General features: G+C 36.9%; 1 protein-coding gene across 6 annotated transcripts in view; it reads left to right on the forward strand.

The window, feature by feature from the left end:
• DLGAP1 (DLG associated protein 1) overlaps positions 1-26,988 on the forward strand; it is a 1,198,325-nt gene that overhangs the window by 531,983 nt on the left and 639,354 nt on the right. The window lies entirely within an intron of this gene.

Consider the following 26,988-nt stretch of genomic DNA (forward strand, 5'->3'; position numbering starts at 1 on the left):
TAGGAGGAAAGAGATATGCAAATAATTACAATACTAAGTAAAGTGGGACAAGAGAGGAGAAAAATAAAAGTCTATGAGATTTTAGAGAAATAATTTCCCACAGACTAATAAACTTTGCCTTGGGAATTGGAGTATTCCATGTATTTGGAGGATGCATGCTTAATTAAGTTAGGTAGGAATTTATGATATCTTCTTGGTAGATCTATATAGATTATTTTGGTTTAAACCTCTGATTTCATTTCCCAGTGTGGACCTCTCTCCCACTGAGGTAGATTCACTGCTCATCTGTAGCATCTAGTCTTCAGGAGTCTCAGGGGACGATGAGCAGTCAGGGTACTTGTCCTCAGTTACTTGAACACTGGTTTTTCTGACTTTGAGGCCTGCACTCTATCCTTTATGCCATGTTGCCTCTCTTGTACTGATTAGGTTTGGCCATTTCTACCATAAAGTAAAATGTTTAAAAAAAAATACATAGCAACTTTTTGGTCTGTTGCACACACTTTATTATTTTTTCCTACTACGACCACCATCACCAAAACAAACAAAATACACAAAAATGTTTTTAAAACCCTATCAACTTTTTTTCCTCACTTCATTATTTCAGAGCCATCTTAACAATAAATAATCCCTAAATAATTGCATAGCTGTATGACTTTTTGCAATAGATTTCTCTTCCTAGATAAGTAGATTTAGACTATCCTAAATTATTTTGAGGGTAGAGTGCACTCAAAATAGCTTCAACATAATAGATCCAAGTTAGACACAAATGAAATATTTAATCTATTGGAACAATTTAGTTGTGAAGTGGTGGAATACTTTCTTTTAAAATTGGAGAAGAAAGGGACAATCTTAAACTGGGTTAGGTAGAGAGCTCCCCAAAGTGTGGATGATAGACTCAATAAAAACACTTTTCTCCACTTCTTTAAGCCTTATAATTCTGAAAACAGAGAACTTGTGATTTCTTTTGACCTACCTACCTCACAGTAGGATGATCTGACTCCAAGAGTGAATGTATCAGACTTTACAAAGTATTGTATTGAGGAACATTTGAATTTTAGTCAATTCATTTGAAATAATCTATCACAATAAACAGATTTTGTGTCCTGCTATTTAAGGTGGACTCTTCAATTAATTTTCTTTAAAAGAGGTCATTAAGAATATTTTTTAAAACCAAACATTAATCATTACCTTTTATGTGTATGCTGAATTTCATTTTTCACTCTGAGTAGCTGTTTTGAAAAATAATTATATAATGGTGAATTAGTCTCAGCCCTGTTTGGGGTTTTTCTTGTTTTTGTTTGTTTGTTCTTGGAAGGCAGGGTGGTGAAGAGGATGTTTTGTGTCTTTGACATTTTGTACATCTGATTTAAACAATAAGCCAGTCTCTAAATGAATATTTTTACTTTCTCAAGCCCTATTAGATTCAATTAAATTAGATTCAACTTCTGAGGGGTGGATTCTTTGCTGTTCTGTTATTCACTTTCTTCCTCAGTAGTCACTACAATGGAAGTATTGATGTTTTCATTTTTTCTCTCCATTGGTTTGCTGAAATTGAAGGAACTTGGCTTCTAGCTAACATTAAAAATAAAGTCACCTTGATTTATGCATTATCACATCAGTGTCAGAATATTAGATACATTGCTATCTTTATTTTGCTTCATTCTCCCTAGACGTATGGGGCCTGAAGGTGACTTATATGATTTGAAAGTGTGAAGTTATAAAATTAAATGGAAGTCATCTTGTATTTGGAAAATCTGCAAGATTGACAGTGACAGGACATTTTAATATGGTGTTCTGCTGTTTGCAAAGAAGTACAGGCTTTATCTTTCATGTTGGCAAAACAGATGTGGTCTGATTAAGGGTGTATGATCTCTTCAGTCTTCTTTGCTGGATCATCTGCCAAGTCTCATCCCCTTTGTGTGAGTATAGCCCAGAACACTATCCTAGGCACACCTCCTTCTTTCTCTTGGTGATCAAATCAGCAACAACAAATTCAATTATCATGCATATATTCAGATGACTCCCAAATCTAGAGATCAAACATCTATCTCTCTACCTCTAATCCTATATCACTCCTACCTACTGCATATCTCTATTTTTTTTGTCTGTTTTATAAACATCTCAAAATAACTATGTCTAAAACAGCACTCATTATCTTCCCAGCAACACTTGCCCCTGCTGCAGACTGTCCTATTTTAGGTAGGGCATCACAGTCCTACCAGCCCCCTCACCCCCAGTTATCATTGGAGTCATCATTGCCATTTATACTGAACGACCCCATTTCTAATAAGTTGCCAAGTTGAATTCTATCACCACAACATTTCTTAAGTTCATCTTCCAATTCAGGCCTTTATTACCTCCTACCTGGACTATAGCAATAGCCTTCTCATTGTTCTCCCTTCATCCAATCTCTCCCCTTTCTAATTCACCCTCCACATAGCTACCAAATTGATATCCCTAAATTTGTGGGGTTCTTTGGGGGTTTTTTTGTTTTTTTGGTGAGGCAATTGGGGTTAAGTGACTTGCCCAGGGTCACACAGCTAGTAAGTGTCAAGTGTATGAGGCCAAATTTGAACTCAGGTCCTCCTGAATCCAGGGCCAGTGCTCTTTTCACTGTGCCACCTAGCTTCCCCTATCCCTAAAGTTTTAATCTCAGCAGCTAGGTGGTGCAGTGGATAGTGTACTGGGCCTGGAGTCAAGAAGACTCATCTTCCTGAGTTCAAATATGGCTTCAGACACTTACTAACTTCATGACCCTGGGCAAGTCATTTAACTCTGTTTGCCTCAGTTTCCCCATTTGTAAAAAAAAAAAAAGGCAAACTACCCCAGGATCTTTGCCAAGAAAATCCCAAATGGGCTCAAAAAAAGATGTAGGCAACTGAAAACAATCAAACAACAAAAAAAGTTTTTTATCTAACCATATCACTCATGAATCACTAAAAAATCTTTAGTGGTTTCCTACTTCCTTGAGTATTAAATACAGATTCTGTCTGGAATTTAAAGCTCTTCAGATGTAGCTCCCATTTATTTTTCCAAACTGGTCCCACATTTTCCCCTTTATGCACTAAACATTCTCACCAAACTGATCTACTACTTACAATTCTATGTAAACTACATTTTGCTTCTTATCTCTCTACTCTGCACAGGTTTTTCTTCATGCCTGACATTCTCCCCCCCTTTTACTCCACCTTGCTGAATTTAGCTTCCTTCAAAGCACAGTTGAGATGCCACCTCCTGCACAATTCCTTTCCTAATTCATGTAAATTCATTCCCTCATCAAAAATATTTTTCATTTATTTTTATTATGTTTTGTCTATACTTAATTATCTACATGCTATTTTCCCTTCAGTAGAATAGAAACTCTTTGAGAACAGGAACGATTTCATTGGTGTCTTTATATCCTCAGCACTGAGCACAGTGTCTAGCACCTACAAATGTAATCAAAATAATTCTGAGGTTTTGTCTTAGCAAATTGGCTAAGATGACAAAAGATAAGAAAAGTCATTGTTGTAGGAGCTGTATAAATATGAGCAAATTGATATACTTGCTGTGACTTAGTCTAACCAATGGGCAAAGCTATTTGGAATAATACTAAGGGGTGGAAAGAAGGGAAAGGAGATGGGATTAAGCATTTATAAAGTGTCTACTATGTTTTAAGTACTGTGCTAGGTGCTTTACAAATATCCTGTTTGATCTTGGAAGGCAGGGTGGTAAGGACAGTGTTTTGTGTCTTTGACATTTTGCACATCTGAATTAAACAATAAGCCAGTCTCTAAATGAAGAGTGAACGATATTATTATCTCTATTTTAGTTGAGTCAAACAGAGATTAAATTACTTGCTCAGGGATGTACAGCTTGTGTCTGAGGCTGGATTTTAATTCAAGTGTCTATGACTCCAGGCTCAGTGTTCTGACCATTCCACTACCCAGCTGCCTGAGTTCTCTGAGAAAGGGATAAAAATATCCATTCCCTTTGATGTTGCGATCCCTTTATTAGAAATATGCCCCAATGAGGTCCAAAATAGGTAGAAAGGTACCACTTGTGCCGAGTATCTATAGTAGCATTTCTTTAATAGCAAAGAATTAGAAACAAAGTAGATGACCATTGACTAAAGAAGAGCTAGAAATGATGGTAAATGAATAAAATGGAATATTACTGTGTCATAAGATGAATTAGAGAAGAAACCTGGGAAGATCATACAAATATCTATTAGGTGAAGTAAGCAGAACTGGGAAAAGAATATTCTTAGTGACTTTGTTGAAGTACAACAAAGACCAACCTGACCACTGGGGCCACAGTGACATTATGCATGGGGGTCATCATTATTTTCCTACTAATGAAAGTAGGAATCCCATTTGTGAAGACAAATGAGCCTTTGAAGAGTTTTGGAAAAGGAGAAAAGGCCTGAGATCATCAAGGGGTCATTCATTGTCTGAATGCTTTCCTCTTCTTTCTGTGATACCCCAGACGGCCCAGATTGATCCCTCTCAACATATTCTATTGCCTGAGACACGTTCTCACAGAAGGGATTTACAAATGTTCTCATTGGCAATACATTGTGAAACATTCATCACTAAAATAATAGAACTAGCACTGGAGGTAATTCTGCTTTTGTATGCAATGACAGCTGAGTCCATTTCTCTGCAACCTTACCTTACCTTACCTTTCATGGAAACCATAGTCATTGTCTCACATTATATCAAAGGAGTCTGCTGCTTCTCTGTGTGAGTTGATTAAATGTCCTCACGAGCCCTAAAGTCCGTTCAGATATACTTTGGAGTTAAATTGATCAAGAGACATAAATAATCACATCAATTAAATGAGATGTCATTCTCGTTTATTTTTAGTAACGTTTATCTGACAGGCACTGTCCAGTGACACAAGTTTGTGGAGATCTTTTATCTTCCTTAAAAGTTCCAAGATACTGGCTTTATTAAGTCATTTTGCTTTAACAAAAGAAATTTCATTCAGCCATTAAGATCTCATGCTTTGTTTGAAGTCCATGATAATTATATTTCTTGGCCCAGTTCAGTTCAGAGTCTTCCAAGGAGTGCTTCCAAACTAACAGATTTCTCAGGGTCAGCAGTCTAATACCGAGCTAATCAATTATGTCATTCTGCCTCCAAAGATGGTGTTTAACTTAGTTTTTTGTTTTGTTTTGTTGACTGGAAGTGATTTTATTGGTATGGGGAATTCCCGGTGTGGAAACTCCTTCCAGCAATTCAGATCAGCAGCTGCTGTATAACCCTGTTTTATATAGTTGCCTGGGGCACTGAGGGCTTTAAGTGACATAACCAGCATGTATCAGAGAAAAGACTTGAACCCAGGCCTCACTCTCTCCAAGGTCAGTTTTTTTCTCTTCCATAAACCCCACTGCCTCCTTGATTTTCTTTGCCTCATAGAAAATTAGAATATTATCTAGAATTCAGGAGGTATGTCATATCCCCAAAGGGGGTAAGTTACAGTAACTAGGCTTAGCTTTAATTATCTGAACCTAAATTTTATATTTTATAAATTATATATATTTGTATATATTTATATATTTTATAAATTATTATATATTTTTTAATTTTATATTGTAGGAAGCTAGGCAACACAGTGCATACAGAACCAGACTGGAGTCAGGAAAACTTCAGTTCATTCTGGCCTCAGAGGTTTACTAGCTATGTGACCCTAGGCAAGTCACTTAATCCTATTAGCCTTAGTTTCCTAATCTGTAAAATGAGCTGGAGAAGGAAATGACAAACCACTCCAGTATCTTTGCCAAGAAAACCCCCAATGGGGTCACAATAAGTCTGACAAGACTGAAACAACTATACAACAACAAAATTTTATATGGCTGATGCTTACTTTCCTAAATAGTGGGATTAGATTATTGTTGATATGCCTTAGAGTTTCTGAGAGATTCAGAAATTTGCCTTTTTGGGAAGCAATAAATTCTAAGGAGGGAGAATTAAATTTTTCCACTTTGAATTCTGATTCTAATTCTAACTAAACTAAGAACTCAATTCCATTCTAAAATATTGAGTAAAGACAGCTAAACATAGAAGGAATAGAAAGTATGGTTCCCATTTAATATGTGCTTATAAATCTAAAGGTAAAGACTTGTCACAAATGAAATGGGATGTGTGAATATTCAGATCATTTACATCTTACCACCTAGATCCATAGGTCTCCAAGAGAGAATTTTTAATGTATATATAGTCATAGCTGATGTTATGTTGTTCTACCAATAGGCAGCAGATGGCACTATAGAGCAAGGACATGTAAATGATGGTTCCTTGATGCCAGAGGAAATCAATAAAAGACACATTAATTAGATTTTCTTCTTTAGCTTTTTTCCCCTCAATTTCCAGCAATCTCTCTTAAGGTGGAAGCACTCAAAGTCATTTATAGAATATTTTGCAGAATATGATGGTAGCATGTTTTAAAAGAATAACGTGCCAATTGCATTCAATCAACATCTGCAAGCAAGCATCTAAATCAGCAAAGTGTAGACACTGATATTTTAAACATCTGGAAATTGGGAAGCTGAGAATTATGGTTTCAAAAAGCAAGCAGGTGTCAGAAACCTGTATGTGTGAAGTGGATATTCATCACATGGTAGAAAGGTTTATTCCAAAACCTATCATGTAATGCTAGAAAACAAAATTTGAATACATATTCTATTTAAGAAAATAACTCATTTTCTCTCTTGTTATGTAGAGAGTTAATGTTTCATTATTTTTGTGCCAGGGGGTTAAAATTAATTCTACCTGAACCAGGTCTAAATCAAGGGGTTTTGTTGTCATTGGTATTTTGTTTTGTTTTTACTTTTTAAAGAAGCTACTATTAATTTGAGGGAAAGGGGAGAAAATTGTTACTAATTTTAGATGCATTAGGTGTCCACTGGAGAGAGATGGTGAATTTGATGTTTCTCCTGCCATACACCCTCCCCCCTAACACACACACACACACACACACACACACACACACTGGGAAACTGATGAAGAAATCATTCCCATGCTAAAAAAAAGTAAAGTAAAGTAGGTCTAGAGTGGGACGGCTAGGTGGCACAGTGGATAGAGCACTGGCCTTGGATTCAGGAGGGCCTGAGTTCAAATCCAGCCTCAGACACTTGACACTTACTAGCTGTGTGACCTTGGGCAAGTCACTTGACCCTCATTGCCCTACCAAAAAAAAAAAAAGTAGGTCTAGAGCATTGGATTTCCTAGGAAGCTGGGGTAAAGTCAGTCCTGAATGGTGGTGCTACTATCAAAATAAAACCTCTCCTGCTTTACATATCGACAACATTAAGCCTAGTTCTTGTCCAAAGGTTTCTTCCCTCTCTGACCAGAGGTTTTGTGTGTGTTGGTGTAAAGCAAAGAGCATGGACTTTGAAATCATAAAACCTAGTCTTAAGTCCTTAAGAATTCAAATGCTTGAGCCCAGACTCCATCCCTGAGCTCTACTCAGGGCTAGCATGGTACTTTGCACTTTTTTTTTTTTTGGTACCAGACCTGTGATTTCATTGGAATAGGAGGCTTCTAGTGAGGAAATTCACTTTACCAGTATAGATCATCACTGGCTCTGACTTGCCTGGCTACCAGTATGTATTATAAGATAAACTTGAACCCAGATATCCCTGACTTCAAGGTCAGTTCTGAGGGAAACAAATGAAGAAATGATGATTGCTAGAATATCATATGACTTCATGTTTTGTTTGGTTGGTCATTTTTGGTTGTGTCTAACTGTTGCCCCATTTGAGGTTTTCTTGGTAGAGATACTGGCATGGATTGCCAACTATTCTGTTATCTTTCTAGCTATTAATTCATACTCTAATTTTTCTATCTAGCATAATCAAATTAAAGGTTGTCTTGGGGCCTTCTTTAGAGCTCTACTAGATGTATATTTTCCACAGTATATTTCCACAATGTATTTAGATGCATTTCAGAATCATGGTCTCTTTTCTATCCTGGGTTTATATCATTCCTACAATTTATTCAGTTCCTAGTTAATCAGGATTGAGTGGTGTTGTCTGAATGCAATTGACAGACATTTGATAAGAGCCTACTATGAGAAAGACACTGTACCTGATGCTAGAGATAAAAAGACAAAAACCAAATAGCCCCTGCCCTCAAGAAAGTTAAGCTCTCCCTGAATTTGGACTCAATTGAAAACAATTCTAGAATAACTTTTATCCTTCAATACTTCTTTGGCAGATAAGAGACCATAAGCTTCTCTTCATGTCATTTTTTCTATATATTTTCAGGTACATGAGGATGTGGTTTTTTCCCATTAACTGTATTACATTAGCACAAGAAACATTCTTGCCTGACTAGGTAATAGAGACAATAATAGATCTGATTGAATTTTAAGTCGGCCATTTATCCATCATCATTCATCACGTTAGCCTTCGTTACCTTTGTTCAATCATGTTTTCCTGGTTATTGCATTTTCACAGAAGGAAGGCTCAGAAAAATAAATGGTCAGAAGTCAAAACTGGAACTTTTGGAGAAGATAAATAAGGAGTAACCACCATAGGGTAGTGTAATCAATAATTACAATTGAAATACCATCAGTATGAAAAGTACAAGCAGTTGAGGCTTTTGAGCTGTAGAATTTTATATGTTGTCCAAAGAGAGGGTTACTATTCTGACATGATAAAATAGTGATGTGGAAAATACCATGCTGTGTCCAAAAGTGGCCTAAGTTGATCTCTGAGGCAGGGAGGTACTTCAAATGGTGATTGCCCATCTGGAAGACTCTCTTGGATGTAATTTAGTTTCAGTCTGCCTGGGTCCAGATGGTCTAAGCCATACCTATGATCCTACCCTGGATCCCAGGTACTGTTGTGTGAGGTTAGATGATAAAGGAAATCAGAGAAGAAACTTGTTATATTCAAGGCACTTTAAAACTTAATTCTACCCTTTCTTTCCACTGTCATCTTTCATCCTACTGCCCTTTACTTAACATTAATCCAAACCCAACTACTCTTTATCTGACAAACGCAACCTGAATTTCCCTGACTCTGCATTTGCTTCTGATATCATCTATTCCTGGAATGTCCTTTTCCCCCTGCATTCCCTCCACTCCAAATTTTAAAAGCCTTCTACCTTAAAAGCCCAGAAAGGAAAACATATATATTTTTTTTTTCAATTTTCACCAGACTTGATCTCTGCCCCCTGGTTAATTTCTAGGGAAGAAAGTACTAGTCACATGTAGATTCCAATCCCCCATCCTTCAGGGATTGTTCACCTTTGCACACTGACCGAGTGCCCCAATACTTCCAAATCTTTATTTCTCTGGTTAGACTGAATTGGTACCAGTTAATTTTGCAAGCTTAGGGGAGGGTAAATAGGTGTTCAGAGCAGTTTCTGTTCCTTTAAGGTTTCTTAATGTAAGGAAATACCTAGGAAGAGGGGAAGCACAATGCATTGTGAACATCCCTTTCTATACCTCTCCCTGCAGAAACTGTCAAAGGAAGGAAATCTCTAAGTTGTTTTTGAATTAGTGAGTTAGTTTGTGTAGTGTGCTGGTACATGAACCCTTCTGAAAAAAAAATACAGAATCAGCATATTAGGAATTGTATTCTCCAAAGCTAATATTAATTCATAAGACTCTTACCTTGTTGGGTTCTTGCTTTCTTTTTCAGTGGAAATAGCTATAACTGCTTTATCTCTAGCCCATAATTCCTCTTTAGTTTTGCTTTTGTGTTCTGTTTTGGTATGGTTTGGCTTAGAATTAGTGAGAACTGGAGAAAATGATTATTCCTTCATCTTGTTGTTCATCAACACAATAGGTCATACATTTTTTCTAGAGCTGGAAGGGACTTCAGAGGTCATTGCATCCAACCCCTTTATTTTTACAGGTGAGGAAACTGAGGACAAGTGAAGTGAAATGACTTCTCCAAGGTCACAAAGCTAGTTCCTGGGGTAGGGTTCAAGACCAAGTCTTCCTGACTTCTAGGACCTAAGATGACATTCTTTTTGTATTCTGCCCTGCTGGTATTGTATTTGTAGTATTATTTTTACAGTGAAAGAGAAATTGCCAATAGACAAATATAGAGGAAGTCAGGAAAAACTTCCTAACAATTAGAGCTGACCAAGAACAAAATAGAGTCCCTGAAGTAGTGGTGGGTCTCACTCCTCTATAAACAGGGGTTAAATGATCACTTGTCAAGTATGTTACAGTGATGATTGCTTTGGAATATGAGTTGGACTGGTTGGCTGCTCAGATCTTTTCCAACTATAAATTCTGGTACTCTGTCATAACCAGTCCTTTACTACCCCTAGTTGAATTTGAACTGCTTAGGAATAAGAATGGGATTTTAAAAAAATCTTTGGATCTACAGTGCCCAACACAATTCCTTAAACATAGTAGGTATTTAATAAATATTCTTTGAAATAAAAATGATGCAAATTTTATATGAAGAGAATCCAAATGAAGGGCAAAGTTTTAGGTGGCTAAGCAGTTGTTTTATCAACACAACGTCAAATATTATAAAAAATTAGAATAAAGAGAGAAGAGGAACAGTAGTGACATAATAAATTCTGCCCAGGAGCCTGGCATCCTAGAATAATACCGAGCTAGTTTTGCTCAAGCTTTATGGCCCTGGTTGGAAACTAGGGCTTATGACATTCAAGTTTCACTTCAAACACAGAATCAGAGAGTGGGGCTTCATAGGAAAGTGGAGCAATCCACTTAAGAGAAAGAAGAAGAAATGAAAAAACAAATATCTCATCTCAATTAATCTTATTGAATAAAACCCAGATAAAACCCAATAAAACCCAATAAAAAAGAATAGTTTTATTGATGAAAGGAAAAATGCCAGAATGAAACTTCAGGCATGGGCCCAAGCCTTCAAATGTTCTTTAGAAAAATTTCAAAAAGTAGCTTTTTGTGGCAAAGTCTGAGTAATAATCTTAGAACGTCTGAAGACAACAAGCCAGTGATTTCATCTTTCCACCTTTCCATTAGGGTTAATGGAGGCAGTAATGAGTACTTTGTGTGAGATAAATCATCACAAAGACCTAGGAATAAATCCCTAGAGATTTCTCTAGAATAGATGACATAAATGGTCCATTCTTTGTGTATTAACTTCCATAAAAATATAGACACTGATAACTCCTACACTGATGTCATGTTCCTAGGCTTCTAAGTAATTTAAGTTGGCTGCTGAAATGATGCATGCTATTCCACTATATCTATCTCTGTCTATGTGTATATATCTATATATATAGAAGTCCCTGGTTGGGAAGCAACCAAAAATCTATATGCATTTGCACACACATATGCACACAGAAATTATAATTTATTCATTTATTTGTTATTGGCATGATAGATACTACCTAACAGATCCCCAAACAATAACCCTTAAAAATGCATCTCATAAAAACTTATAAGCACCACTGCCTTTTCTGACTCCCTTCATGGATTATTGAGTAATCTGAGTAATTACTGAGTGCTGGAGGAAACGCACAATGTTGACAATTATCCTTGTCAAGTCCAACCATCCCATTAGTGTCTTTGACCCATCCTCTCCCATGTCCTTGAGGAACTTGCTCTGTCAATCATCTCTCTAATTTTCAAGAACTTATACACTGGCTCTATCTTTGCTGCCTACAAACATGCACCAGATACTTTCCAAACTTAAAAAAGGACCTTACCGATCCATGCATTCACACTCTATTGACCTATATATTTCACTTTCATGGAAAAAAAATTCCCAAAAATGGCTCCTATACTTCTTGCCTTTCCTTCTCTACTTCCTACTCAGTTCTCAGAACCTTTAGATTGAAATTCTAACTCTACCACTCACCTGAAACTCCATTCCAGGGATAACAATATTTTTATTACTAAAAAAAAAAAAAAGGCCTTTTCTTGGTCTTTATCCTTTTGATATTGCTCACCATCCTCCTCTTTCTGGTTACTCTTCTCTTGTAACTTTCATGACATTGATCTACTTTCATTCTCCTCCTTTGTGTCTGATCAATCCTTCTCACCTTATGTTGATGAATAATAATAATTCCCACTTCCTAAACATGGGCAACTCCCCTAAAAATCTATCTCAGCATCTCTTCTCTATTCTCTCTATGGTCTCTCTTGGTGACCTCATAAGCTCTCAAAGATTAAATTATCATTTATATAAAACAATAGCCACATTTACCTATCTAACCCTCATCTTGTCTTGCTCTTGAATCCCTTTCCTGTATCATCAACTGACATTTGGATATGTTTACTTGGATGTCCCCTAGGCATCTTTAACTCACTGTGTTAAATATGGAATTTATCCTTGACTTTGAATCTTCAATGCCTCTAAACTTTCTTATCTAATGTTATAGTCCCCACCTTCCTTCAATTCACCTAGCTCTATGGCCTTGGAATTAACTTTGACTATTCATTTCCCCCACCTTCCATGTGTAATCAATTGTGAAGTCTTCTTGATCTCACCTACATAGCTTTTCTTACAAATATCTTGTGTTTTGTACTCACAAGGTAACCACTCTAGTTCAGGCCCTTGTCTCCTCTTACTAGAGCAACTGCAGTAGCCTCCAAATTGGTCTCCCTCCTTCTTTTGTCTCTTTCCTCTCCAATCCATCTTCCAAACAATTGCCAAATATTTTCCTAAAGTTCAGTTCTTGTTCAAGATTCTGCCCTGATTCCTTATTGCCTCTATGATGAAATATAAATTTTCTTATGTCTCCTAGAACTATTTGCATGGGTATGTTGTAAGTAGATCTGTTTTCTTGTTTTTCAGCATCTCTCAGCTAATCATATCCTACATTTGAAATTATGAGAGGTGTTTTGAGGTCCTTCTTTATTCCACAAAAGAGATTTATTTTGTTTCTTATATCTATTTTCAAGAAACAATAACAACTGTAGTTGAAACAGATTTTTATCTTAATGCAGTCAAGCAGAATTTGAGATTGTTCCTAAGAGATCTCATTACTTTCACCTTAGCAATGATTTACAAACCTTTCCAAAGGAAAATGACGCGGATAACATTTCATTTCTTTGCTTAACACTTTTCAGCATGTGGAATAATGAACTAATTAAGCATATGTTATCATAGTCAAGTGAACCTACTTTATGTCTTTGAAATATTAGTTTGGCTTTATAGAGATTAGAAGTACCAGGAGAGTTGAACAACTCTGATACATTAACAAGGTAGAGGTATATACTACATTGCTTAAAAGGTGGATTCAAAATGTTTGATTTCAGTTTTCTTTTGGTGGTAATTAAACAGAATATGCTACAAAGGGAGTTGGGAACATATTATCATTTGCATTTATAAAGAAATATTGCTCCATATGAGATGGGCTAGCTGGAGGCAAAGATGTCCAACTGCTCCATAGCTGGTTCAATACTTTCCAGTTCCCAAGGCAGCCTACAGTCTATCTGCTGATGCTCTCATCTCCAACCTTCCTCCTATTCTGACCTTCTAGGAGTGACTATTTTGGGTGACTGGAAAGAAGATGCTCTTATTCCTGATTTGCCTAAGGTAAAATGAGTAGTATCATAGATTTACAACTGCAAGGCACCTTAGAGAACCCCAAAACCAACCCTCTAAATTTTATAAATGAGGAAACTAAGGGGTGAATTATATGCAATTGATTGAACTTCAACAAGGAAATGAAATTGAACAATAGTTTTATGGATAAATATTATAAAAGACAAGATATAGTAAGATTTGGTCCCAATAGAGTATGTAGGGGAGATGTAGGAACCTGCTGATAAGCTCTGGTTTCTGTCAAAACTATAAGTAAAAGTCAAGGGATTGGTTTGACTTAATTTTAGCTTAGGAAAGAAGTTTAGGGTCAAGATAAGCAGAGGAGTGATTTTAAGTGGGTTAGGCTAGACAAAATATACCAATTTATGTCTATATAGTTCTACTTATTTAAAACAGTATTCTTATAGTTTTTCCTTGATTATGCATTTTCTATTGATGGTGGGGTTTTTTTTAATTTTATTTTTGTAGATTGTGTGATAGGTCCTCTGAAATTGATTATGTTATTGAATATTCAGGATGCAAGCATTGTCTTAAGATTTTCATTGTGCTATTACCCCAAGTTCAGGAATAGCCATCACCTCTTCAGGAGATAGGACTAATATTATACAATCTTTGTTCACAATTTGACATTTTGGGCACAATAAGCATAACTACATTTTTTTAAAAGACTCAGACATGTGATGCTGACCCTGTTGTCTTTGATTCTTTTAAACCAACTTCAACAATAGTCAGTTTCAAGTGGCTAAAGACATTTCTGTTGTGGAAAACATTGGTCCTAAGCCACTGTAGACATTCACTACCCTATATGGTACCAATTCCATCTGGTTGCAAGTCCTTTAATTGAAGTCAGAACCATAGATCATAGAATTTGGAGCTGTGAGGCAATAGAGGTCGTTGGATATAATCCCCTCATTTTACAGAAGAAGAAATTAAAGCTTAGAGAGGGAGAGAAGTCCCTTGCTCCAAAGACCCTGAAGTAGTTATTTGTTTCAGTCTTCACTACAATACTACCTAAAATAATTCCACAGACTCTGGGGGTTAGTGTCATGTGTAGACACTTACTTAAGTAGTCAAATAAAATTATCATAATAGTTAATCTTTTTGAACCAAAACTCAAGTGCACTTTTCTTCCCTCTTAGACTTCTTAAATATTTCATTTTCATGGTAAATAGTGAAAAACAAAATGCCATTGTAAAGCTAATAATGCAGAGGAACAAGAACTAAAAAGGTTTAATTTATACTTTACCTCTTAAGTTATCCAGAAAGGTTAAAGACAACATAAGTTATAGAATGCCACTCTCTTCCTGGGAACATTTTTTTTTTTTAGCAACAAACATTTATTTTAGTTTTTCCAGTTACATGTAAGGGTAGTTTTTAACATTCTTTCATTTTCATAAGATTTAGAGTCCCAAATTTTTCTCCTCCCTCCCTTTCCTCCCCCCTCCACAAGATCGCAACCAGGTTATATATGTACAATCTACAATTGCTCTTTTTATCAGTTCTTTCTATGGGGGTGGATAGTAAGCTTCCTCATTAGACCCTTAGGATTGTCTTGGATCATTTCATTGCTGAGAGTAGTTAAGTCATTCACAATTGCTCATTGAACAATACTGCTGTCACTATGCACAATGTCCTCCCAGCTCTGCTCACTTCACTGTACATCAGTTTATGAGTCTTTCCAGGTTTTTCTGGGATCATCCTCTTTGTCATTTCCTATAGCACAAGACCATTCCACCACAATCATATAGCACAAATTCTTCCATCATTCCTCAATTGATGGACATTCCCTTGATTAAGATATAGTTTGTCTGTAAGGACTTTTGGTAAATCAGACCTGGGTTTTGTCAAATTGAGAAGGAGATATGCACCAGAACCAAGGAATTAAACAATATAACTCCTTCTGAGAAGACTGAAGACAAGACTTTCTCTCTCTCTCCCTCTCTCTCTCTCTCTCTCTCTCTCTCTCTCTCTCTCTCTCTCTCTCTCTCTCTCTCTGCAGGGCAATGAAGGTTAAGTGACTTGCCCAGGGTCACACAGCTAGTAAGTGTCAAGTGTCTGAAGCTGGATTTGAACTTAGGTCCTCCTGAATCCAGGGCCAGTACTTTATCCACTATGCCACCTGGCTGCCCCCGACTTTCTCTTTTAATGTCAGTCATTTGGTGATTAATTTTGTGACACTTTCTATTTGCAGATACTAAAGAGAGCTTATTTAAATTCTATGTAAAAGCTTTTCTTTAATGAGATTTAATTGTATTGCCCATACTGTGTATAGCTATTATGTTGATAGAAAGCACATTAAATGGAACATATGAAGCATGTCCATATATTACTATATGTAAAAGTACAAACAATGTAAGGAATTATTTGATTCTTCTGCCTCGAATGAAAAAAAGGGAAAAGAAAGTAGGATACCATGTTGTTATAGGTAGAATTATCCATATATGTAAAAAAATTTGTTGAATTTCTACTTGTTTACAAATGCTTTATTAATACAAAGAAAAATAATATACTATTATTAAAATACTTAAATAGATCTGTGATCTCATTGATGAGTATATTTCTTCCAATGATACAGATCTCAGCTCATCCATGTTTGACTGTCTTCAGTGATTCATGTCCATATCTACCCATAAATCCACCACAATGGAGTATATTCAGTAAGCTGGAGGGGGAGTGTGTCTTCCTTGCTTTCTCTTGACATTTATAATATACAATAAAATACACTGTCGATTACCTATTGATGTTGCTATATGACTAAATTCTTTTTAAATCATATTCATTAACTTTTTTTTCCTTTTTTTTTTCAGGGCAATGGGGGTTAAGTGACTTGCCCAGGGTCACACAGCTAGTAAGTGTCAAGTGTCTGAGGCCAGATTTGAACTCAGGTCCTCCTGAATCCAGGGCTGGTGCTTTAGTCCACTGTACCATCTAGCTGCCCCCATTAACTTTTAATTTGATAAAAATAAAAGATTCTCAAAAAAGTTAAGAATGGTAAAGTACCTCAAAGTCATCCTATTCCAGAATTGGTCAAAGGCACTGGTTCCTCTTTAGTCTATTGAATAGATGTTTCAGAAAGAACAGGATAGCCTTCAAGTATTTGAATGGCTGTCACATGAGAGAGAGACTAGATGTGTTCTGCTTGACTTCAAAGGACAGCATTAGAAATAATGGCTAGAAGTAGAAGTTGCACAGAAGTAAATATTAGTTTAATATAAAGACAAACTTCCTAATAATTAGGAGACGTGGGGCAGCTAGGTGGTGCAGTGGATAGAGCACCAGCCCTGGAGTCAGAAGTAGCTGAGTTCAGATTCGGCCTCAGACATCTAACACTAGCTGTGTGACCCTGGGCAAGTCACTTAATCCCAATTGCCTCACTAAAATAATAATAATAATAATAATAATAATAATAATAATAATTAGGAGACGCTATTAGTTAAAAATGGAATGGGCCTCCTGCCTCAAAAAGTAATGGGTTAGGGGCAGCTAGGTGGCACAGTGGATAGAGCACTGGCCCTGGATTCAGGAGTACCTGAGTTCAAATCCGGCTTCAGAAACTTAATACTTACTAGCTGTGTGACCCTGGGCAAGTCACTTAACCCCAATTGCCCTGCAAAAAAAAAGTAATGAGTTAGGGTAGCTAGGTGACACAGTGGATAAAGCACTGGCCCTGGATTCAGAAGGTCCTGAGTTCAAATGTGATGACAGACACTTGACACTTACAAGCTGTGTGACCTTGGGCAAGTTACTTAACCCTCATTGTACCACCAAAAAAACAAAAAGTAATGAGTTATCCCTTTTTTATAGCTTTTCCAGCAAAATCTATATGACAGTTTACTAAGGGTTATGCAGAGAAAATTTTCAGTCAATTCTGTATTGGACTAAATAACCCCTGAAGTCCCTACCCACTCTGTGATTTTATGAAATTACTTCAAGCAGTAAGGGAGAAAAACACTTATAATTGAATTCCAAGTCACTATCTCTGAAATTTTCTCAGCTTCTCTAATAAGCCTGTACCATTAAATATCTTGACTTAGTACTCTCACTCCCTCTACCACTGTTACCAATTTTTGCCTAACCTCCAAAGTACACCATTTCTCCTGGATCGTAGACTTAAGCAGGGACAAATCCAATCTCCCTATTCCACACCTAAGACAAAGACTAGATTTTCAAAAATTACTTTACTAGGCCCCAAGGAGAGAAAGTAAAATAAAATAAATTATGTTGTTCAAGTCATAGTTTTCCTGATATTACTTAAAAACTAATCAGTGTAGGAAGAAAGCATTTTCAACTACCTGAAATGTGGGCAGAATGCCTAGGAAGAAATCAACAGCCTCTAGAGAATATTAACCTTCAATTCAAAACTTATAAAGTGACAGCAAATGTCACATGGAACACATTCAAAAGAACTCAGGTTTTATTAGAGCATTTTTTTCCTCTTCTTTTAATTAATATTACTAATTTGAACTGAATAAATATACATCATCCTCCAGAGATAAAAGTGTATCTAGCCATGAAGATTTTTTTCTTCAAAATTTCCAGTAGAATTTACTGTTCATAAAAATAAGTTATCAAACGTATCAAACCATTTTGATCTACTTTCCTACAGGCTGATGTTAACAGAAATGATTGTGATTCAGAGGGATATAAAGTCCATCTGTATGTACTTTGAATTCCATTCTTTCTTCTAATCCCTTATAGAAAACGTGTCATTTTTCTTAGAAATTTAGATTTATATATGAGTCTGTTCTGCCAAGGTGATATGAAAAAGTATATTTTCACAGAATAAGTAACTGAAAAGAATATTTAGCGATCACTAAATTCATATCCCAACCCAACCCTCATCCCACCCCCTGTAAACAACTGCTTGTTTGATTTGGGGCAAGTCGCTTACATCTGTGGCCCTCAGTTTCCTCATCTGTAAAATAAAAGGGTTAGGTTTGATGGTCTGTGAGGTCCATTCCAATTCTAGAGCTGTGATTCTCTATGACCCCCTGATTCTCTTGATTAGATGACGTGTAATTGAGCTCTATTTAGAAGATACAAGAGAACAAGATTTCATGAAATTAGCTGGCTGCCCATTTCCACATTGTAAAGCTTCATACTGTGTGAATGTCCTTGGCAGAGATGAAGAATAGGAGGCCTTTCCTAAACAACATGGGCATTCATGCAGTAAGGTTTGGGTTGCTTGGAGCTTTTGCTGTTGTTTTGGACTCACCCTCTAAAGGTAAAGGGAATTCAGTGAAGAAAGTCAGTTTCCTCCTGTAGATCAACACCTATTCTACAACTTAGAACCTTAGTCAGTTGCCTAGGGGCCCTGTGAAGTTAAGTATCCAGTATCACAAAGTCAAAGGGGGTGAGAGACAGGGCTGGCACCCAGGTCTTCGTGACTCCAAACCCAACACTGGCTGCTAAGACAACACTGTGGCTACTATTGCTGCCTCTTTGCAGTGAGGTTGGTCTGTTCAAAATCCACAGGAAAAATAATGCATCCCCCTTTGAGGTAAGGAGAAATCTTATTTTAGTAACCACATTCTCACTAATTGGTGGAGTGTCCTTGTAGATTAGCAGAGAGATGCTTTGCTCCCTACCATTGTCCTCAGTATCAGAGAAAGTGACAGCTGATAGCGTTGGCCTATAAAGTTAACAACACACTCAGGGGAGCCCCAATTTTATTAATTCTGACCATTTTTTGTTATGTAAGGTTCAGTCATATAAGATCTTATAAACTATGCTTGTAGATGGGTGTTCTGATTTTTTTTGTTGGTGGTATGGAGAGACAAATAGGGGACTGCCTTTGGAGTGAGGACTTGTGTTCAATCCCACCTCTGATACTTACTAGTTTCATGATCGCTGAATGAGCCACTTCAACTTTCTCTGTCTGTTTCCACTTCTGTAAAGTGAGCAGAACAACACCTGTAGAACTTGCCTGACAAGATTGTTTAGAGTATTTAATTCGATAATACTTGGTAATTTTAAAGTTCTGTATACGGGTTACTTATGATCATCATGATTTTACATGTGCTGGGAAGCTGCAAATTGATAAAAAGTCGGGGCAGCTAGGTGACGCAGTGGATAAAGCACTGACCCTGAATTCAGGAGGACCTGAGTTCAAATTCAGCCTCAGACACTTGACACTTACTAGCTGTGTGACTCTGGGCAACTCACTTAACCCTCATTGCCCCGACCAAAAAACAAAACAAAACAAAAACAAAAACAAAAACAACAACAACAACAACATATATATATATATATATATATATATATATATATATATATGTAAGATAGATAAATGTAAAAAGCATAGAGGGGCAGCTAGGTGGTGCAGTGGATAGAGCATCAGCCCTGGAATCAGGAGGACCTGAGTTCAAATTCAGCCTCAGACACTTGACACTTACTAGCTGTGTGACCCTGGGCAAGTCACTTAACCCCAATTGCCTCAAAAAAAAAAAAGCATAGAAAACCTGCTGGAATAGGAACTGATGATAATGGGTAAGCTAAATAAAGCCAGGGGTCCCAGCTTTTAAGCAGGTTACTTGGCACTAGCTAATATACTAGCCTATACCTTTTTGTACTCCTGGGAAAAACTGTATAGTTTCTTTGTTTTTGTTTTTTTTGTTTTTTTTTTTTTTTTAGTGAGGCAATTGGGGTTAAGTGACTTGCCCAGGGTCACACAGCTAGTAAGTGTTAAGTGTCTGAGGCCGGATTTGAACTCAGGTCCTCCTGAATCCAGGGCCGGTGCTCTATCCACTGTGCCATCTAGCTGCCCCTGTTTTTTTGGAGGCAGAGATCACATAGCTAGTAAGTGTCAAATGTTTGAAGCTGGATTTGAACTCAGGTCATCCTGACTCCAGGACTGTTGCTCTGTGTACTGCATCACCTAGTTGCTCCCTGACTATATAGTTTCTTAATGAATATTGTTGATAACTAATGCAGAAATATGTCTATATATAACAAATATCAGATTGCTTTCTGTCTTGGGGAGGAGGGAATGAAGGGAGGGAGGGAGAAAAATTGGGAACTAAAAATCTTATGGAAACAAATGTTGAAAACTATCTTTACATGTAACTGGAAAATAATAAAATATTCTTATGAGAAAAATGAATATTCTTGATAGTGATAATTTTAAAATACGTTAAAGGAAAAGCAGTTGAAGCAACAAGGGACATATAGTCAAGAGGAAAAGACTCGAGGAAACATCACAACAGTCTTTAAGTGGTCAAAGCAGTGACCTAAGCAAGAGGGATTAGACATATTCTGTAGAACTAGGATGAATGAGTTGAATTTTCAGAAAACCCAATTTAGGCTTAGTGTAAGAAAGAATTTTCTGATAATTATGACTGAAGTTTGAAAACAGGGCTACATCAGAGATGCTATAGAAAAAAAATCCTGTATTGTGTATAAAGTTAAAATGGACAGTCTTTAAGGTTATCTCCCAATTCTAAGATTCCCTGAATGCTCCACTGATTTGTTCTATTCATCTTGAGAAAGTTAACAACTCCAATCATGTTTAGGATCCTCTGCCTGTAAAGAGGCATTGAGATGTAGTAGGGGGCAACTAGGTGGTGCAGTGGATAGAGTGCCAGACCTGGAATTCTAAATTCAAATCTGACCTCAGACACTTACCAGCTGCGTGACTCTGGACAAGTCACTTAAACTTGTTTTTCTTAGTTTCCTCATCTGTAAAATGATCTGGAGAAGAAAATAGCAAAGCATTCCAATATCTTTGCCAAGAAAACCCTAAATGGGGTCATGAAGAGTTGGGACATGACTGAACAACAAAAATTTGGGGGCAGCTAGGTGGTTTGTTTAGTGGATAGATTGCCAGACCTGGAGTCAGGAAGACCCACGTTCAAATCTGGTTTCAGATACTTACTAGCTATATGACCCTTGGCAAATCCCTTAACCCTGTTTGTATCAGTTTCTCATCTACAAAATGAGCTGAATAAATCATTTCTGTATTTTTTGCAAACGAAACCCCAAATGGAGTCAAAAAGAGTCAGACACAACTGAAACAATTCAACAACAAAAATAGTCTCTTCCAACTCCAGACCTATACTTCTATGACTGCTTTACACCTAGTTAGCTCACTGTCTTGGCTTTAGGATTGGTGTTTAATTTATATATTTGTTTTCAGTTTGTGACACAACGGCTTTAGAAATACTGAAAACAGTATTATAATTATAATAGAGAAGTAATTTAGTATGAAGCATATAAATTGGATGTTCTCTTCTTTCTATACAGTGATCAATTAACTTTCAAACTTCAGGTTGAAACCATGTAATATATCTGTTCTCCTCTTAGGCTGCTTAGATATATTCCTCTTCAAGGTAAATAGTGAAAGACAAAATGCCTTTGTAAAGCTAATAGAGCAAGGAAATAGGAAATAAGGGTTTAGTGTGCAGTTTATCTCTTAAGTTATCCAGAAAGGTTAAAGACAATCAAAGTTAAAGGTAAGAATGCCTCTATCTTCCCAGGAAAGAAAAAATAAACATATGTGTGTGTATTAGTATTACTACTGTACTCTGCAATTTAGGCTCAAGTTTGTCAGAAAAATGTTTATTTATCTATATATGTAAACCATTTCTAACTTGGATAGAGATGTCCATACTGGCACAGTCACCCATGTCCTCCAACATGACTTCCCTAAGAAAATTTCTGGTAAATTTTATAGATAAACTAAAGAAATATTTAAAATATGTAAAAATAGTATAGGTTAGCATTCTAGAATTCTTTTTAAGGAATTATTTTTTAGTGAGCTTTTGTACTTCATTTTCCATTTGACCAACTCTGTTTTTTAAAGAGTTTTTCTCTACAGTGAAATTTTTGTGCCTCTTTAACCATTTGACCAATTCTGTTTTTTTAAAGTATTATTTTCTTCAGTATTTTTATTGTGCCTCTTTTACCAAGCTATTAACTTTCTTTTCATAATTTTCTTATATCACTCTCATTTATTTTCTCAATTTTTCCTCTACCTCTCTTATTTGATTTTTGAAATCCTTTCTGAACTCCTCCATTAATTCTTGTTGGACTTGTATCCAATTCACATTTGTCTTTGTTGCTTTCCTTGTAGCTACTTTGGCATGGTTGTCTTCTCCTGGGTTTGTGTCTTAATTTTCCCTGACACCACAGTAACTTATTACGGTCAGGTTCTTTTTGTTGTTGTTTGCTCATTTTCCAGACTATTTATTGATTTTTAACTTTTATGTTAAAGTTAGCCTCCATTCCCAGAGTAGAGGAGGCACTATCCTAAATGCCAGGCCTTTCTTGTTGCTATTTTCAGAGCTTGTTCTGTGGGTCTGCAGGTTTTCGGAGTTTCCAAGGTGGTATGCTCTAGGAAGAGGTGTGGACACTTCTCTCCTGACCTGTGCTCTGGTCTTTACCCAAGGAGAAACCTTGTTCCCTTTAAGCCACCAATGCTAACACTCCTCCTGGCCCTGGCATTGTGACTAGATTATTTCTTGATGCCCTGCTCTCCTGCAGTGAAAATTGCTAGTACTTCCCTCTTTCTGGGTCCCTAATTCCCTGTAAGCAACCCCATGCATTCCTCTTTGCCTTGGACCCATGACCAGGGTCCCTGATCCTCTTGGCTCTTTGTGGCTCTGGAACTGTGACCTGGAACTACATGTGGGGAATGCAACAGGATTCTTAACTCAGAGCCAGCAAAGGGTCCCCTGCAATATCTTTCTGACTAGTTGTTCAAACCACCACCACCCCACCCTGGTCCATGGACTGAAAGCTCCCAATGCTACTCCTGCTACCAATAGTCACCTCCAAAAGCCACCTTTGGCAGGGCAGTATAGTCTATACCACAAAGTCTTCACTGTGCTCCTGGCTTAACCACCACCCATTAAGTTGTCTTAGCCTGGTAAATTGTTCCATTCAAACTTTTGGTGGTTCTGTTTCTCCAGAATTTGATTTGGCACTTTATTTTAGAGTTGTCCAGAAAGAATTTGGGAGAGTCAAGCTAAGTGCTTCTTTATTCTGTCTTGGCTCTGTCTCTTCCCTCTAGAATTCTTAAGTAACCAATTTGCCATACCTCCTTTCTGGAGCTAAACAAAGGGACCTTTTTCTTTCCTTCAAAAAAATCTTAATCTTTTCTTTAAAAAAGAAGAGTGGGTTTGAGGGGCAGCTAGGTGGCGCAGTGGATAGAGCACCGGCCCTGGAGTCAGGAGTACCTGAGTTCAAATTCAGCCTCAGACACTTAACACTTACTAGCTGTGTGACCCTGGGCAAGTCACTTAACCCCAATTGCCTCACTAAAAAAAAAAAAGAAGAAGAAGAAGAAGAAGAAGAGTGGGTTCTATCACATATCACTAATGGTGGATGGGGAGGCAATGATGTGACATAAACAAGAGTTACTCTGAATTAAAGTTGTTAATCCATTTCCCTATTAAATCCTTTTTGCTCAACCTATCATTCACCTTTCTATGGAGATTATTTAAGAATTTGGGGAAAGACTTTAGAAAAAATATTTCTTAATGTTTCTAGAGAAACTAAAAATGAGATTTTAATATGCTTCCATATATCACAAACAGCTAAAAATTGTACAAATCTCAGGTTAGCAGTCATATGAGGATTCTGAATTGATTCTTTTTCTTTTATTAAAGATGACTCCTGTGTCACAAAGTTGAATTTTAAAATATAGTTGGGACATTATTCAGGTGGTAGATTTGCTGTGTTCTTGTTGATGTTATTACTTCAGATTCATACCTATGTGTGTGTGCCAAGAGCTGTGAATGTGGTGTATCTAATGCCTACCCAGATGTTGCATCATTTATCTTAAAATTTTCTCTTTAACTATTATACTACTGAAAGAGAAGTCATGATCAATACAGGGAACAAAGATATGGGTCCCTAAGGATTGTGTCAATCTGGCTAATAGTTGTTCTCAAGAGAATAAATCACTCAAAAATTCATTTATTAAGAGTGTTTTATTTTATTTATTCAATATGTATCTGTTTGCATTGAATGATATAAATAGAGGTGCATGGCATAATAAAGAGAGAGTTGGCCTTGGATTTGGAAAGATTTGGTTTCAAGTCCCATCTTTTATGACAATGGGAAAGCCAATGCCATGCTCCAGGCAGCTATTTAAGACTAAGGTTCAGAGGAGATGCCTATCTACATTAATAAATACAGAGAATTCTGGGTGGTGCAGTGGATAAAGCACCTGCCCTGGATTCAGGAGGACCTGAGTTCAAATCCAGCCTTAGACACTTGACACTTACTAGATGTGTGGCCCTGGGCAAGTCACTTGACCCTCATTGCCCCATCAAAATAAAATAGATAGGTGCATACATACATATATACATACATAAATCAATACAGAGAATTTTCTATATTTCTCTGGGTGTTACCTATGCCAATGAAATCACAAGTTCTGTCTCTCACCCCTTATCCATGATGGTTGCCATATATATTCATAAAAAGATCATGCTTCATTCTTTTGAGTCAATGGGAAAGTGTTTAGAGATCTGGGTCCAGATTTCAAGAAACTGAGGCAAATGGGTTTAAGTGACTTGCCCAGGGACACACAGGGTTCTTTACCATCATAGTCCTATTTATTTTTTCCAGGAAAATAGTTGTTTTTTTATTTATCCTTTCAAAAATACTTTACTATCCAACAGAACTAGTGAGGAATCTATGATATCTGAGCCTGAAGTGAGTAAAAACACTGATATTTCCTTTGGTGTATCAGGGCCTTTTGAAATAAATTTCAATTTTTCTTCATTTTAATACCTTTTCCCCATTGCAAAGGTGTGGGATTAGTGTCTTTGTTTACTTGAAAAAAACAGAAATATCTCTTTAAAAATTTGCCTATCCTTAGCTATCAACAGGCAGTACCCTAGAACATTATGAAACAAGAAAAAGCTGTGTTATCTGTTATTTAATCTAGTTAAGCTCCTTTTATTTGCACTAAAAACAGTTTCATCAACAAATTTAATAAAAATCATAGAACTCCATAGTTGGAAGGGACTTTGGAGATTATCTAGTCCAATGCTCACCAAATGTATTGATCCCTCAAAAAGACCATCCAGGGGCAGCTAGGTGGCGCAGTGGTTAAAGCACTGGGCCCTGGATTCAGGAGGACCTGAGTTCAAATTTGGCCTCAGATACTTCACACTAGCTATGTGACCCTGGGCAAGTCACTTAACCCCCATTGCCCTGCAAAAAAAAAAAAAAAAGACCATCCAGCTTCACCTTGAAGACCTACAATGGTAAAAATTTGAATATGAAATTGCTTCTTGCCTTTAAGGAATTTAAAGTCTAGTAGGGGAGAAAAGATTTATATATAAAAATAATTATACTATAATGTAGAATGTGATAAGAACATAAATAAATGTATTGTGTTATGAATTCTAGTCAAGGGGTGAGCACTGCTGGAAGATGAACTCAGAGTAAGACTTCCTAACGATTTGAACTCTACTCTTAGATAAGTAGGATTTCAATTGGCAAAGATAACGGGAAAAGAAGAGATTCTGGGTGTAAGGTGAGCTATTTCTCCCCCTTTTTCCATTCTTTTCCCTCCCTTCCTCTCCTATCCAGATTACCAGGGAAATGGCAAAAGGACTAGGAAGATATTACAAAATGAAATATTTATTTTGGAAAATAGCTTGGTCTATCTTCATACTAAAGACCTCACTACCTGTCCCTAGGAGGATTTGTGGTGCTTTTCAGTCATGTCTGACTCTTCATGACCCCATTTGAAGTTTTCTTAGCGAAGATACTGGAATGGCTTGCCATTTCCTTCTCCAGCTCATTTTATAGATGAGGAAACCAAGGCAAACAGGGTTAAGTGACTTGCCCAGGGTCACAAAGCTAGGAAGTGTCTGAGACTGCATTTGAATTCAGGAAGATGAGTCTTCCTGACTCCAGGCCCTGCACTCCATCAACTGCACCACCCAGCTGCCTTTTGTGGTCCTTAGGAACCCTTTAGAGAAGGAAATTTCTTCAGGGGATAAGCTGAGGTGTTATTCGGAGGAAGTGTTATTCGTCTGCTTTTGCTAGCAGCTTCAGAATTGAAATATAAGCCAGAGGCAAAGACAAGACTAAGAGATGAGTACATGAGCTATTATTCAATTCCACTCACCTAGCATTTATTTAGTATGTTCTATGTGTCGGATAATGTGCTAGGTGTCCAAAATACAAAGATAAAAATGAAAAATGTTTTTGGCACAAAAATGTAATAGCAAGAAGGACATTGAATATAATAATAGCTAACATTTATATAGCACCTAATATATGCCAGGTATTGTGCTAAGCACTTTATAATTATTATGTCATTTGATCCTCATGACAACCTTGGGAGGTCAGCATTATTATCACCATTTCACAGTTGAGAAAACTGAGGCAAATAAAAGTTAAGTGACTTGCCCAAGGTCACACAGCTAGTAAGTGTCTGAGGCCAAATTCTCACTCATCTCTTCCCGACTACAGGATGGTGCTGAATAGTTACCTAGCTGAATAAAATGAGTGACAAACCATTTATTAAGCAA

Source organism: Dromiciops gliroides, chromosome 1 (assembly GCF_019393635.1).
Source record: "Dromiciops gliroides isolate mDroGli1 chromosome 1, mDroGli1.pri, whole genome shotgun sequence".
NCBI classification, from domain to species: Eukaryota; Metazoa; Chordata; class Mammalia; order Microbiotheria; family Microbiotheriidae; genus Dromiciops; species Dromiciops gliroides.